This window comes from Triticum aestivum, chromosome 6B (assembly GCF_018294505.1).
Source record: "Triticum aestivum cultivar Chinese Spring chromosome 6B, IWGSC CS RefSeq v2.1, whole genome shotgun sequence".
NCBI classification, from domain to species: Eukaryota; Viridiplantae; Streptophyta; class Magnoliopsida; order Poales; family Poaceae; genus Triticum; species Triticum aestivum.
Genome location: NC_057810.1, coordinates 265,919,593 through 265,934,978, shown reverse-complemented (window position 1 = coordinate 265,934,978; position 15,386 = coordinate 265,919,593). Strand labels below are relative to the sequence as shown.

Here is a 15,386-nt window from a genome sequence, read left to right as displayed (position 1 = left end):
TCTGAATTGAAGCTTCAGACTCTGGCGGTTTGTTCTCCGGCTTAGGAACTTGGGATTTTCGGTTGGCTTGACTGTTTTGGCTTTCTTACTTGGTTTAGCCTTGCCACTGAAAGAAATATAAAGGTCAATATGAAGTGTTGACGAAGCTGAAACGATGAAGTTAAAAATCATTACCTAGGGGCAGTCTTGAAAGCCTGCAGTTGAGTCCCGTTTGAATCGCCAGAGGAGGAATTCGAGGTTCCCTGATAGTTTGAGTCGAAAGGATTACGTGGATGGCGAATAAGACCTGCCTTGGGATAAGAAGAGTTTGAAGTTTGAGGCACCTTTTTCCGGCGTTGCGAGCTAGAGTGTTGGGTAAGCCGGAGGAACTCTCCGCCCCCACTATTCCTGGTCTAGCACTGGGTCTCATGTTGTTGTTGCTTCAAAAGAAAGTTTGGATCCAAGTAAGCTAAAGGATGTGAAAATCTTACTTTCCGGGTCACACGTCGAATTTTCTGTCTTGGCAAAGGCTCTGAGCCAGAGGAAATGATAGTTACCTCGTCATCATCTGCCTGGCTGGCCTTTGTATCATCCTGAGAGAAGTCAACATCAATAACATGTACAAAGAGTGAGCCAAGGGAATCAAGTTCTACCTCCGACTCATCATCATCATCATCAAGATCAAAGAGTTCTGATGCATCAGTTTTTTCTTTGTGCTTTTTGGAGGCCTTAGTCTTGGTCCTGGGCTTTTTAGCCGCCTTCTACTTTTCTTGGTATTTATTTTTCCAGAAGGCAGAGTCAGCATGTGTAGATCAAAGCAAAAGTAAGGGATATGCAGTTTATATAAACAGAATCGTAAAGTGTGAAATTAAACACTTATAGAAGGAGCCGGGTTAAGAGTGCAGAAAGGGTTCAGCCCTGTTGCAGCTCTCTAAGGACTCCCTAAGCAAGCTCTTGGTCATGTCATTGATGCCTTTGTTATCCAAACGCACTGAACTATGGCGTAATGGATCTTTGGGGTCACCGGTGTATGTGCACATTAACCCGGGTCGGCGGCTTAAGGGTATAATCCTCCATGCGACCCAACAGCGGACTAGGTCAACATCGGTGAATCTGTTTGCAAGCAAGGCCCTTATCTTGGAGAAAGTGGCTTGGTACTTGGCTCGCTCAGCGGTCGTGAGCCGGCCTAGAAGGGGGTGCACTGGGCTAAGCCGGTCCTCGCGGAAACCTGGTAGAGGGTTCTCATTAGGTGGAGAAGTGTCCTGACAGTAAAACCAACTCTAGTCCCAGTCTTTGGGATGACTGGGAAGCTTGGCCGTAGGAAAAACTGCATCTCTTCCACGCTGAATAGAAATCCCACCAAGTTCTAGGCTGGGACCATCTGTGAAGTCATTCTAGTGGTTCAAATAAAAGTACTCTGAAGAGGTCAATGTTGGGTTCTTCTTGAAGGTACACTTTGCAAAAAAACATGGAAATTGTAGATGTCAGACATGGAATTGGGTCCAATGTCTTGAGGATGGAGCTGAAAGAAATGTAGACATTGCGGAAGAATTTCGACCCAGACGGGGAGAAGCCCCAGTTTATATGGCCAGCAAATACTGTGACCTCATTTTCCTTAGGTTGAGGTTTGGCCACGCCCGGTTCTGGGGCACGCCAGTGGATGATCTCTTTGGCGGCTATGATGTCAGTGTCAACATACTCCGTAAGTATCTGCTTAGTTACAATTGAAGGAACCTAGTTGCAGGAGGTGACAGTATTGGTCTTTTTGGCCTAAAAAGATATAACAGTAAATGATAAGCTGCCCAGTTCAGATGAAGAATTATTATGAAAGTTAAGAAAGCATTTTAAGCCGACAAGGTGTGGCCAGGTCTCGATAACATTGATGAACATTGGCGGTTAAAAATATTCAGATTTAAGCCGACGTGAATCGGGCGGGTTACGGATTGCTACTTAAACCCCCATGGAGGGCTAATGGTTATGAGCCTATGAGTAAAATTTTTGCTAAGTGTTGGACAAACAGGTTTTACAGATTAGTTCTGTTGCTTTGAATCTAAATCAGTTCAGAAAAAGCAAATAAATGGTAAACCTAACGTTGTGGCAGCGGAAAGGATTCAGGTGCTCAGATGGGATCTTATACAGAGAAGGTGTCTCCTATGGTTGAAAATGGGCTAAAAACTACTAACGCATAATGACAGTACCATATTCAGATCAAGATACATGATTTGGGAGAGGAAGATGAAGAGAAATGATGATCTCTGAAGAACTGGGGAAAACATTAATGCAGGTCTATTATGATGGAGGAATACTTACTGAGGCTACTGAGCAGCGGAGGTGCGCCATAGTAATCTAGTATGATCAGGTTGATGCAGCGGCCGGAGTTGAGGACGATGGACGTAGACGGCGGCGGCAGAGCTCGGGCTTGCTAGGGTGTCGTGAGGAGGAAGATGAAGACGAGGAGGCAAGGGGGGAAATTAAAAGGACTCCTGTCCCTATTTATAAGGAGATGGATAAAAGGCATGCGTGAGAATCGAGGAGGCCGAAAAATGATTATGTGGCTGTATGGATGCCTCGATTTTTGGAAGGTCCATTAAAGATGAAGATATACTGAGACGTTTTAGGCTTCGTGTGAGATTAATGTGAGATGACGTCATGGCAGGTTAATACAATTCAGTGAGCTGATGTCATGGCGGGTTATAAAATTTCATAAAGATTGATGATGGAGGATTTTTCTAAGACAAGTACTGAAGATTGATATGAACAAGTTCAAATCGACCTGGGGCTTAATGTTGGGATATAACTATTAGGTATGACCCGCCCAGGAGGAGCCGGGTGTGGGGACCCCGACTCATAAGTCGTGATCACCGAATGCACGTGTACAGTGATCCCAGAGACCAATGCTCACTGAACACACAGAAGCTGAATAACAAGAGTCTTACATCCACACATACTGTCTTACACAAATTATGACCATTATGGTCAAGTCTTACATAGATAAAGCCATAAGGGTTGAATACCAATAAACTTAAGCAGCGGAAATCTTCTTCGATAAGTAGAACCCATGCCATCTGCCTTAACCCTACAGGCATTCTGACTGGGAAACGTCCTAGTTCGCATGTTCGTCTCCAAAGAACTCTTCTTCGAACTACTGTTCTTCCACGCCTGGCCAATTAAATAACCAATGGCAAGCCAATGAGTACTTTGAATGTACTTGCAAGCAACCCATGTTTTGGTCCAAGATGCAACAATGCATGATATAGGTAAATTTTTGCAGAAAGCTAGTTTTGAGTGCAATGACATGTTCAACAACTTGTGAGACATGCATCAGGAGAATTCAAGTAACCATGAGGACATGTTATAGATATCAACATAAATAGAGTGGGCATCAACCCAACTCAATCATATCAAGTCCCTTGACTTGACCCAAGTAGTTCTCCCCAATTATCCAAACACACACTGGTTTGTACACATGTGGACGTAGCCCAAGAGCGGTTACCCAATTGTCCTTGACCGTGGACACGGCTATTCGAATAGTTTGACACTCTGCAGAGGTTGCACACTTTACCCACAAGATCCGGGGAACTTCCGTGTCATCCACGACCCGCGGTAAGTACCCGGGGTAAGCACCCGATCACTATCTTTCCCTAGACGACACTAACAAGGAGTCCACTCGTTGTTCCGTATCCTCACGATGTACATCATACAAGACTCACTCGAGATCATAACATCCGAGAGGGGACGCAACGGTGTATCCGGTGCCTTGTAAAAACAGTCATGGCCGCCTTACCTGGCACGACCCCGTCCCGAGAGAGAGCTCCAACTCTCCCCCGTCACTAGTAATGCGGGCTCCAAGCTAGTATCGGCCTAGGTAATCAATAATGCCCTTTCCCATATAAGGGTAGAGTGGTTGCGCATGTAAGGTTGGAGTAACGGTCGCAACTTAAACCAATCCGTTTTGGAAACAACACACACACTTGCCTCAGTACACCACTTCATCATCAAGTGGTTACCCAACTCATTATCTCCCTCGGGCATAAGTGGCACCCGATGGGGTTTTCAAAAAGTTTTTGAAAACAATCTTGCTTCCATCACCATGCATATACCCATCCTCTTTTTCGTAGCAACTACTTTAGCATCCTATCTACCCCCGCCGGCATAACCCTCATAAGAAGGTAGGGTCATGCACAATGCAAGTATCAACGAGGAAGTACGGTGGCAAACCATCAAAGTGGTTACCACCTCATCATGATTCCGTTGCAACAACAATATGGTGCTATATGACATGCATAAAAAGGGTTTCATAGAGATGGTCAAAGGGCTGCTTGCCTGTTTTAACAAAGTCTTCGAGGTCTTCAAATATCTCTGGTCCAACTCCGAGCATTTTGTCTACTTCGTCAACTATCGTCAAAAACAACCATAATAAGCAACACGACAAGGCAAAAATAAGAGTGCTCTAAAAATGTCAGTTGGACTTTTCTAGGATGCCTTTGGTCATATGGGGAATGAACAAAGTGATTTCAATGGAACTGGATAAGTGGATATTTCTGAACATTTAAATATGTTGGAAACAAGGGACTTATGAATTTGCAAGAAGTGTACAGAAATATATTTTTGAAAAATGAGCAAGGGCACCCATTTAACCAATAATGATTTTAGAAGCATCTAGGAATTGGTTTCACTGTATTTGGAGCTCAAATGATTTCTCTATGAATTTGCAAAGTTGGCTATTCATGAAGGAATAGACCATTATTTGAGGTGGTAGAGAAAGTATTAGTAAAAATGTTCAAAAACTAAGTTTTGAACTTATAAACATCTAGGAATTTGAATTATGGAATTTGGATAAAAAATGGGCTCTCTGTGATTTTCTAAAGTTTATCACAAAAATGGAAAAACAAGATTTGATAAATGTTTGTGAAGAAAAATTTCTGGAAAAATGTGCAAATTGCTCCATGAGATAGATCATGATTTTACGAGCTTCTAGAAATTTGGAGTTAATTTGAATTATTTATGGATTTTTGAAGTTGACTGGAAAAAGAAAAAGGTAATAAGGCTTTAAGCTTATCCTGCGCACATGGCGACAGATAGACCGTGGGCTGTCCCAGCAGCTCAGCAGTGTGCGGGAAAGGGCCACGTCGAAGGCGTCTTTCATGCGGGCGCCTCCACTTATGCCAGCTGGGCGTGGCGCTTCGGTGGCTGACGGGAGGGTCCCGCGAGCAGGTCGCTTGCCCTGCCCCGCGTCGTCTTTGTTAAGGATTAATTAAATCCTAATAATCAATGCTTAGGTCGGTTGTTTAGTTTAGCAACCGCCAGTTACCGACTATTTAATTACCGCCTCTGTACATGCGTATAAATATCCTATTCTTCGGTCAATGCAATCACTGTTCAATCCATTCGTTTCTCTCTCTCTTTTTCATCTTTACACGTTATCAACACCTTGCCCTAACAGCGATTAGGCCAGACCTCCTCGACGCCTCGCGCGATTCCCAATGTTACCGGCGTTATCTCGCACGCTGGACTGCAACATCGAGTCTTGGCGCGGATGGCGACATTAGTCACGGCGGCACCAACGTCTGCCCCTGTACTCGCGATGTCGACTCCATCCAGCACGCACGGCTTCAGCATAGGAGAATTTCAATCGCTGCCGATTCGATCAACCACAACCCTTCCATGGCAGGAATCAATGGACATGCTTCTGTAAAAGAGGAAAATTGGATCAGGAGATTCTTCAATTTGTTTTTGTCTTATTGCAATCAATCACAGATCTAACAACTCTTCTGTTTTATAAATCGCTTCACCCGGCGTATGCTCGTAGTGAGATGGATTGATCGCTACTCTAACATAAAGAGGAAGAAATCCTCAATCAAGAAGAAGAATCAACATCAAGAACAAGATTAGAAGATGAGGAACAAACTCCAACAGACTTGTTGTTCACATTTTTTCCCCTTCTCCATCATCCACTATGACAATCTCGTCGTCCATCGCAACTACCATCAACAAAACATCCAGAGGAAACAAGGGAAGAAGCCCCGCCATGCGTACCTCGGCATTTGGCGACGATGGCGTCCTCCACCACTCGGCGCACAGCCGGCGCGCAGCCCGGCCACGGCGCACATCCACCACGTAGTTGTACGCGTCCCCTACAGGCAAGGGCGCATAGCCGGCACACGGCGCATCGGCGTCCTCCTGAACGACTTCAGTCTCGCAGCAGCGGTGGCAGGAGAATGCGGCAAGACGCCGGCGAGCATTGTCCCTAAGTAGTCAACAATGGCGATGGTCTCTGAATGGCCATCAGCCCACCACGCACGCACAAGAGATGAGATTGGGAAACCTTATCCAATCGGCATATTTGCATTTTGGTCCTTATATTTATCTACTAACAGAGAGGACCTATATTTCTCACTCAAGCCCTCAGGCTTGTTTCTGTATGCAAAGCAGCCTTGGGAATACATATGTTAATCAAGTTATCATCTAGCAACTTCTACATAAGACATATCTTTGTCTTTACCGCAAATATTCCCTATGCCATGCATTTTTGTGACAACAATTATGAATTTGCAATATAAATCATTTTTTGCAAATCTTTATGGAATTCAAATAAGAATTATACATTGTCATACTTCATATAACATGCCTAAATTTTATTTGTGAATCACAAGGTAATGGTGACATCTACTACACTGTTTGCAGATTATCCACCATTATTGTGAGGTCTACATCTTATCATTTTGATAAGATGACTACCTTCGAAGTGCTCTTCCAAATATTAATATTATATGTGACTACCTCAAGATATCATGAGGTAATACTGGCATCTACTGCAAATTTTGCAGACTATCCACTATTACTGCATGGTCTACATCATGTCACTCTGACATATGACTACCTTCAAGGTGATTTTCTTAAATATAGCATAGCATAAGGTAATAGAGATATGAACATCTATTGACAAAAGTCAGACTATGTTTTCTATTACTATGAGATTTACACCATATTGGTGATTATCTTCAAAGTGTTATCCTATATAAAGTGAGGCCTACACATATGGTTATAAAAGCATCAGCTATTTATAAAAAATTGCTCCTCTGAAGCAATTGTTGTTGTTCACTAAATAATTTTACTCTTGTAGTAAATATTGTTCATGCAAAATCGCTACATGCCAAAATGGTATTTTTGTGCTAACATCGGCTATTCAAGCCTCACTTTGCTTGAATAGGTCGTGGGAAATTATTCAAATATTTGCATACTTCGGGAACTACCTTCTATTACATTGAAAATATATGGCAGTGGAGCCTATGTCACTATTTCTATTATAGTGTCGTCCATTGATCAAGATGGTTCCCATAATCTATAGCAACGAATAAGTGTCTCAACACTGTTGCAAGGTCCACATTACATTGTGGTTATACTTCATAGTGACTAACCAATGATAAACATGAAAAGCCTATGTGTTTTGGCAGTGACTCTGAAGTCACATATTTTCTCAAGAATGAAATCCAAAACATTAGCAATGATTTCATCACATGCGTTCTATTGAAGGATACACCCAGGTTCACCAAGGATCACCTTGACCATGATTGTTCTCAAATAAATCATTTTATCCATATATATCTCTTATTGCTAGAAGTAAATGAAATAAATGCATGAGCATTTTCATGTAAGACGTGGCTGACATTTTCAAATGCACTAAATTCATTTTAGGTGGGAGTGTTTATTTTCAGATGATTCATGACATCAGTCATTTATCCATTTATGGCATTGTGGCCACTATAACTCCACCTTCGGAAAATGTGTCATGGCTATTCTCTTAATACCTAAGTATGCACATATGAAATTTATATGTCGCCAACTTCACTTAGTTCTCGAACTAAGTACATAATGGATGAATATTTATTCATCTCGATTATTTTACTTAAGAGAAACATGCTGCCATGAGCACATCACGAATGATCACCCATTCAGTTTTCAAGACCTCAAGTCTATCTCACAATTTTATCACTTAATCAACTTCAAGTTGAGATCCCGTGATCAAATATTTTCCTATATACAGATCCAGTTGAAAAGCCCTTAATTCACCTTTACGTCCTCTTAAGATGGTACTACCATTTTTATGATCAAGAAACATGGAATTTCTTAAAATCATCAGATTCACCCAACGGGTGCTATACCATAATTTAAAATTCTTGCTGGTACCGAGAATACTATGCAAGTTAGTGGTCACAAGATAGAACCATGATGAATTCGAAGTAAAGTGGAGGCTAATAGACAACAAAGATAGAATTATCTCTTAATAGGAATCGGTCGTTTTCAAATGATCAAAAGACAGCTCTCAAGTTTGTCAAGTGTGTGGTTACATAAATATTGTACCTATGATTACCAAACCCTCAAACATATGGTCGAACCACACCACAGAGTTATTAAAAGGTCAATCAGTTCAATGGGATAAAATTTCAAAATTTGCAAATAACAACCAGATTCTGGTAAAGGATTGTTCTCAGAATCTTCATCAGAAGGAGGACCAAAATCTAGTGCAGAAAATGGAGGATGAACTCATTTGCACTCAAGAATATCAGAGACCTCAGGTAATCTCCTAATTATCCCAACATATTATTAGCCTATACTTGTACTACTACATGTAGTAGGATGTCCAATATCATATCCCTTGGATACAATATTTGATAAATTTGATTGTATCTTTCAATTTGTACTCAATATTGTTGCGTACACAATAATTTTCTAATTCTTAATAAATTCTATATTTGGTTGAATAACATTAGTCATCATGGTTTGGGGATGATTAGAAAATTATTGACAATTCTGTTGGTCACAACTTATCAAGTTAGAAATTTTCCCAAATCATCAGATTTTATGTCCACTGCATGTGCCATAGAGAAATCAGTTTTAAGGCACTCTCACCTTAATATTCTAAGCAGGCCACTTATTCTTCCTTGAACACATTCAAAAGATATATGTGGATTGCTTAACCATTATTTGGGATAATTGAGATAACTCATGGTACTCATATACACATTCTTAAAGTGTTTTTAAGTGTGTCTCTTATCACATCAAACCATGATATTACCCAATAAATTGCCTAACTTATCAAAGTAGGAGCAAATTCTCTTGAACAAAGGATAAACCCATTCGAATGGACAATGTCGTTGAACTCATTTCATGAGAATTTTCTGATTGCATTCTGTACCTTATGTACATACCTAGAATGGTTTAACTGAATTTCTTATCAAAGATAGTCAAATGAATTACATGACCATTTTTTAAAGAATTGTAATTTACTAGCCTCTTGCTAGATACATACGGCCTTACACACCGTAAGTATGATCTAAATCATACCAACTGCATATTATACTACTTTCCCCTTGTAGTAACTACATGGAGAAATCAACAAAGTATTTCCCATCTGCGATAATTCAGTTATATACCGATATCACCACTCCAGTGTACATCTATGGGCCCTCATAGAAATTAGGGATCTATATGAGGAATAACAATTTATCCGTCAATCAAAATTATTCATAGCCCGTATGCTGATTGCATCAAAAATAAGGATATTTTCCGGCATTAGGGGGGATAAGTACCACAAAGAATGCCGAGAAATAAATTAGAAATGTTCTTGACATTCAATCCTTATATCCGCGTACTCAAAGAATCTGAACTAGAAGTTTAGAGAATCATACATTTGCAACACATTGCAAATTTGCCACATGCATTTACTGATGACAAGGTGTCACTAAATTCTATATTCTTGTAGTAAAGTGTCAAAAAGAGTGGAGGTACCTGATAAACCACTCTTCTCCCCAAATGAGAGCAAGAGGGGGAGAAAATCTGACAAGACGAGATATAACTTCTCATATGCTTCCGCGGAAACAAAGGAAATCAAATCCTCAACCAGTAAATGTAATTCAACATCAAGTTAAATGACACCTGACTGGATGCTCATCATCCAAAGCCGGACATAAATGTGCACAAATGTTTTGGTGCCGGGACATCCAAACACCTTGACTCCATTGTTCTAGAAAATCACAAGGGGTCAAAAGGAATAGATATATTTCCATAAATTTCATCGATTCCATCAGAATCATATAACATAAAGACTACATTTGTCGACATATATTTCTTCTCAAAATTGTTAAAACCTTTTGGGCCCTGAACCAAAATCCATGATAGAGTGCCTCTTGCATTCATATTGGTTCACATAAAAGGAAGCAAGTAACGAAGAATAGTACTCGCTTTGCAAATGAGTAGTATTTACCGCAGTAAAACCTACTCCTCGTAAGTATCTTCCGTATGGAATACTAAACACTTCTCATTCATAGACTAAGTCAATGAGGTGGTGAGAAAGTGAGGCTTGTAGCAAAAGGGTTCACGCAGAGACCCGACATCGATTACGATGTAACATACCCGCTTGGTATGAGTGGAATTATGTTTCGATACTAAATATCATTAGCAATAAAAATAATAATAATGTCCATGCAGTTGATGGATGAAGTGGCTCCATAATCATATGAGTCACTCATTTCGGAAATCTCTATTGAAGTCCCTGAAGGGCTTATACTTCCGAATCCAAAAGCAAATCGCAACAAGTTTTTTGTAAAACTTCATAAGTCACTCTATGACTTGAAATAGTCGAAAATCATTTGGTACTACTGACTAAATGAGTTCCTTCTTCAAAAGGATTACTCGAATAATGATGATTGTTTATGTGTTTTAATAAAGAAATCGGAAATTTGATTTTCTTACATCACCTCGGTGTATATCGATGATCTCGTCATCAATGTCTCTAAAGGACCTAAAAATACATAAATTATCTCAAGATGGAAAATTTGGATTCAATCAAATTTAGCTTAAGCTTACAACTTGAGCATTCTCTCAAGAATACATATCAGTCTACATATATATCCATTACGTATACGAGAAGTTCAATGTGGATATATCATACCAATAAAGACATGTAATATGGTCATACTACCCCTGATAAGGTACAAATCCATTCATACCTGGGGGTGATAATGAAGTGATATCAGGACCTAAAGTTCTATATCTCACTAATGTCAAAACACTCATATAATTGCAGACTATCTCAGGCCTGACAATATATTTGCTATCTTTGTCCAGAGTGCAACCCCCAACAAAAGGTATATGGTCGATATAAGAAATAAGAACTTATATCTCATGCTCACAATACATCTTGGGAATTTCCATCAGGAGTGACCATGATATGATGTAATGATATTGGCTCTTTATTTGATCCCAATAATGCCATATCAATGACTGATTCACTGTAATAGTCTTCTCATGAAAGTCATCCAGATAGACTTTAATGACTATTTCCACTTATCATTCTGACATAATTGCTTTATCTAAAAGAATCGCATAATATGAATGTCTCGGTAGAATGATTAACCACACTCAGGATCATGTGGTTGAGATTCACATAACTTGATTTTATCAAGAAGCTACCACTTGTGTTACTCAATACCTACAGGTTATATGAAGAGCAATATCATAAAGCACATTGCTCGAAGATCACTTATCCTCATGAATTATAGAAAAGTGAGGAAACAATTTGCAAAGAAAATACTATGAAAATCCAACAGATTATTCACAATGGCATCATCATGCCAATGAAATTGGTACGAGACATCCTCGAGATTTGCAAAGTTCAGGGGGAGTAATATCCCAAACTATAACCTGTTAACAATCATCAGATTACATTAGTGTACTCCTTTTCCCTTCATGAGTTTTCCCTCATGGTTTCTCATAAAAGGTTTTTAATGTGACAATATTGATACAAGTGTTCACATATGTCATGTCAGTTTCTCCTTATATTTTCCCCATTGGGTTTTAAAGGAGTTTTCAGTGACATATCAGATCGCACTCTTTTCCTTATGAGTTTTCTCTCAAAGTTTCTCATAATGGTTTTTAATGAGGCAATATCTTTTTAAGATAGTATGCAATACTTTCAAGTTTTCCCCATTGCGGTTTTTAAAGGAAAGTATACAAAGCATATTTATTGTTCTCCAAACTCACCAATGATTTTTCTCCTTCTTCAAAGGTTTTTCTCATATAAGTTATCAAGAGACAATAAACATTATATGTTGCATCATTTTCTCCTTATTATTTTTCCCACTGGGTTTAAAGGAGTTTTAGCAACATATCTACACTATTCTCCTCATATTTTTCCCACAGGGTTTTTGGAGGAGACTTTAAAGATTATACAAGCATTTCTGAAGATGAAGATGATGAGCATTCTCAAGGGCGGCCATATATTAGGAGGAGTCTATCAAGATGATGCATATTCATCTAGTGAAGCATAGATTAGGGGGAGTGTTAAGGATTAATTAAATCCTAATAATCAATGCTCAGGTCGGTTGTTTAGTTTAGCAACCGCCAGTTATAGACTATGTAATTACCGCCTCGGTACATGGGTATAAATATCCTATTCTTCGGTCAATGCAATCACTGTTCAATCCATTCGTTCCTCTCTCTCTTTTTCATCTTTATAGTCTTCAACCCCGCGACGCCAGGCAGAGGGCGCCGGCCTCGCTCGCCGTCGGCGCTGCTCTCCCATCTGCGCCGGCCGGCGGTGGCGGCGGAGCCGTGCGGCTCGGCCGCGCCCGAAGGAGGAGGCAGGGGGAAGGCGGCGCCTTCCTCATGCGTGTGCGGACACCGTCGGACTAGTGGCTTGGCCGCCGCCCGTGCTGGCGATTCCGACCACCTCCCGTGGTGTGCTGCACACCGGAGAGCTCAGGACGGAGTGCCGCATCCATCCAGATGCCCAAGGCATGTCAGGGAGGTCCGAAGAGGTGGAGAGCGGGATGGCCGTGGAAGAGGCCGCCGACCATGGAGATGGACTGAGGGCACGAGGGGCGAGAGAGCTTATCCGGGAGGTTTCTGGGGGAGAGGGAGAGCGGGAAGAGGCCAGAGAACTCGAGGGGGGGCTCTATATAGAGGGGGCGTTGGTGCACAGCGGGCGCGGTCTAGGGCGCGCTCGGTGAGCTCCATAGAGGGAGAAGGAGGGCCAGGGAGGAAGGTCCCGGCAGTGTTGCGTGTCTTGGACATCGAGGCAACCTTGGGAGACACGAGGGAGAGGCCTGAGGTCTACGGGAGCATCGGGTAGAGAGCGGCTACAATGCGGGAGTGCACTGTAGCGCGCTCCAGAGCGTGCATATGGCCGGCATGACCATTTTTCTAGCGCTCTGGGCTTGGCCTGTAGTGTCTGGGGGCTCTAGGGGGAATTAAAGAAGTGGGGAGGGGCATTGGATGCCCTGGATAGCCAGTAGGAGAGGAGAGAGGTTGAGGGAGAGAGAAAAACTGCTGTCCAGAGGGGTAAATGAGGGTGTTTCACCCATCAATCATTGAGCAAAAGCCAGGGGAGAGCTACTGGAGGTATAAGAGGTCTAGGAGAAGTTGTGGTAAAAAGTAGAACTCATGGAGATTAATGGAAGTGGTGAAAGTGGTGTTTTTAGAAAAATGGCAGAAGGTGTTTGTTGTTGGTTTGGGCAAGAAGATGAACTCCTCTTGTCATAAGTCTTGACAGGGCCAAGTGTCAGGAGAAAATAAGTGGTTCCACCAAGATTGAGTCCATTTGGGAAAAGTTGCCAATGCAACTTTTGTAAACCCTAGAAATTAGCAGAAATGAATTTTTGTAGATCTAGTTGAGCAAATCACTTCCCCTTGATGAACCACTTGGTGTAGTGTCCTCATTTGGTCATGTGAACATGATCACGAAAGTTGGGGGTCAAGGAGAGAAAGTTGGTAGTACAAAGTTGTTCAAATTTGATTCTGGTCAGAGAGGGTTTTGGGGCATTTTGGTGAACCAAAATGACTTTAATTGACATGAGGCTTTGCAAGGTGATCACAATATCCATTTGTGACTTGCTGGATTTTCCTTAGAATTTTATGAAAATATTTCCTGTAGAAATATTTCAAATCCTTGAAATGGGCAGAAATGATTTTGGGAGGTTTTGTCCAATATTTTGAACATGACCATGTGTTGAAACTCTTATATGTGGGAATATATGTCCACTGAGTTTCCCTGATTTTTGTCAAATATTTTTAAAACAATAAACCATTTATGGGCTTAATAAAAAGCTTTTAAATAAAATAGGAAAATAACTTTTAAAATTATATGTTTGTTGTTTATGGGAGTCATATACCTAATAGGAGTCAAACATACTCTTTGAAAGATTTTTCATACCCCAAATCAAGTACTTGCAGTGCAAACCTCAACTTAGGGGTTTTTGGAAAACTAAATTTAGAAAATACTTTTTGGCCAAATTATTTTTATAAGAAAATTCTATACTGTACTATACACATGGCATGATCATTGGGCAGAATTTTTGGATCAAGGAGAAGGAGTATAAGAGTTGGAGGATTTATTTGATTTTTAGAGCACGTGCAAACAACAGACAAAATCCAGTCAAGGCAAAGTCCAAAACACTAAAAAGTTTTTGTAAAACCATATTTTGTCATGATTGTTAGCTTAAGTGTAGTGGCATGAAAATCAGGGTGTGAGAGACCTACCCCCCTTACAAGAATCTCGTCCCCGAGATTCCCTAACTAGGCGCGGAAAGGGATATAGAAACTTGGATCTGGGGTAGTCTTCAAGTCCTCATGTTGCTTCTGCTTCCGTGTAGTGCTCCATTGAGCTTGAAGTACTTGATGGTGTGGCTTCGTGTATGACGCTCTTCTTGATCCAGGTTGCTAATGGGTAGCTCGTGGTAGGTTAGATTGGGCTAGGGGTCGATGGCTTGGTGGTCAATGCCCTCGTAGAGATCGGGCAAGTTAGGAAGTTGGAAACACTTCCGGGGTTGTGATGCATGGAAAGCGTTGTGCACATCGGGTAACTCAGGTGGCAACTCCAGCTGGTAACTATCTTCTCTTCGTCTCATAGTGATCTCAGAGGGGGTTGTTAAATCTTGGAGTGATCTCTAAGGGGGCAGATAAATCTTGGTGTGAGCTTCCCTTTGACACGGAAATGCTTGGTTCCTTTGAGAGAAGTGGCTTGCAGATATGCCTGGTCTTCGATGCGGAGGTTTACTTCTTGACGATGGTGGTTGGTGTAGTTTTTCCTCCTGGACATGGCGATCTTCAGATGTTCCTTGACCAGCTCAGTGATTCTTCTTCCGTCTTCGGGTAGACAAGTATGTTACCAAAATAAAGATGACAACCAACTTGTCCAAGTACTCCATGAAGACTTTGTTCATGAGGTACATAAAGTAGGATGGGGGTATTGGTGGTGGTCACGATTGAGTATGGTCCAAGGTGTTCTTAATCTAGAGTCAAGACCCACGGTCATGGTCCGACCATGTTGTAGCTTGGTAGGGCTTAAGGGTTTCAAGGATTCTAGGGTGCGAGTGAACGTTTATCCTTGAGCACAATTCCTGAGATGC

General features: G+C 41.3%; 1 long non-coding RNA gene across 1 annotated transcript; it reads right to left on the bottom strand.

Moving 5' to 3' along the window:
• Positions 1 to 5,321: 5,321 nt before the first annotated feature.
• On the bottom strand, positions 5,322 to 6,341 carry LOC123134066 (uncharacterized). The gene is made up of 2 exons (XR_006465489.1): positions 6,016 to 6,341; positions 5,322 to 5,668 (listed from the first exon to the last, which is right to left on the bottom strand). It is a non-coding gene; the product is annotated as an uncharacterized lncRNA (long non-coding RNA).
• Between the last annotated feature and the right edge of the window lie 9,045 nt (positions 6,342 to 15,386).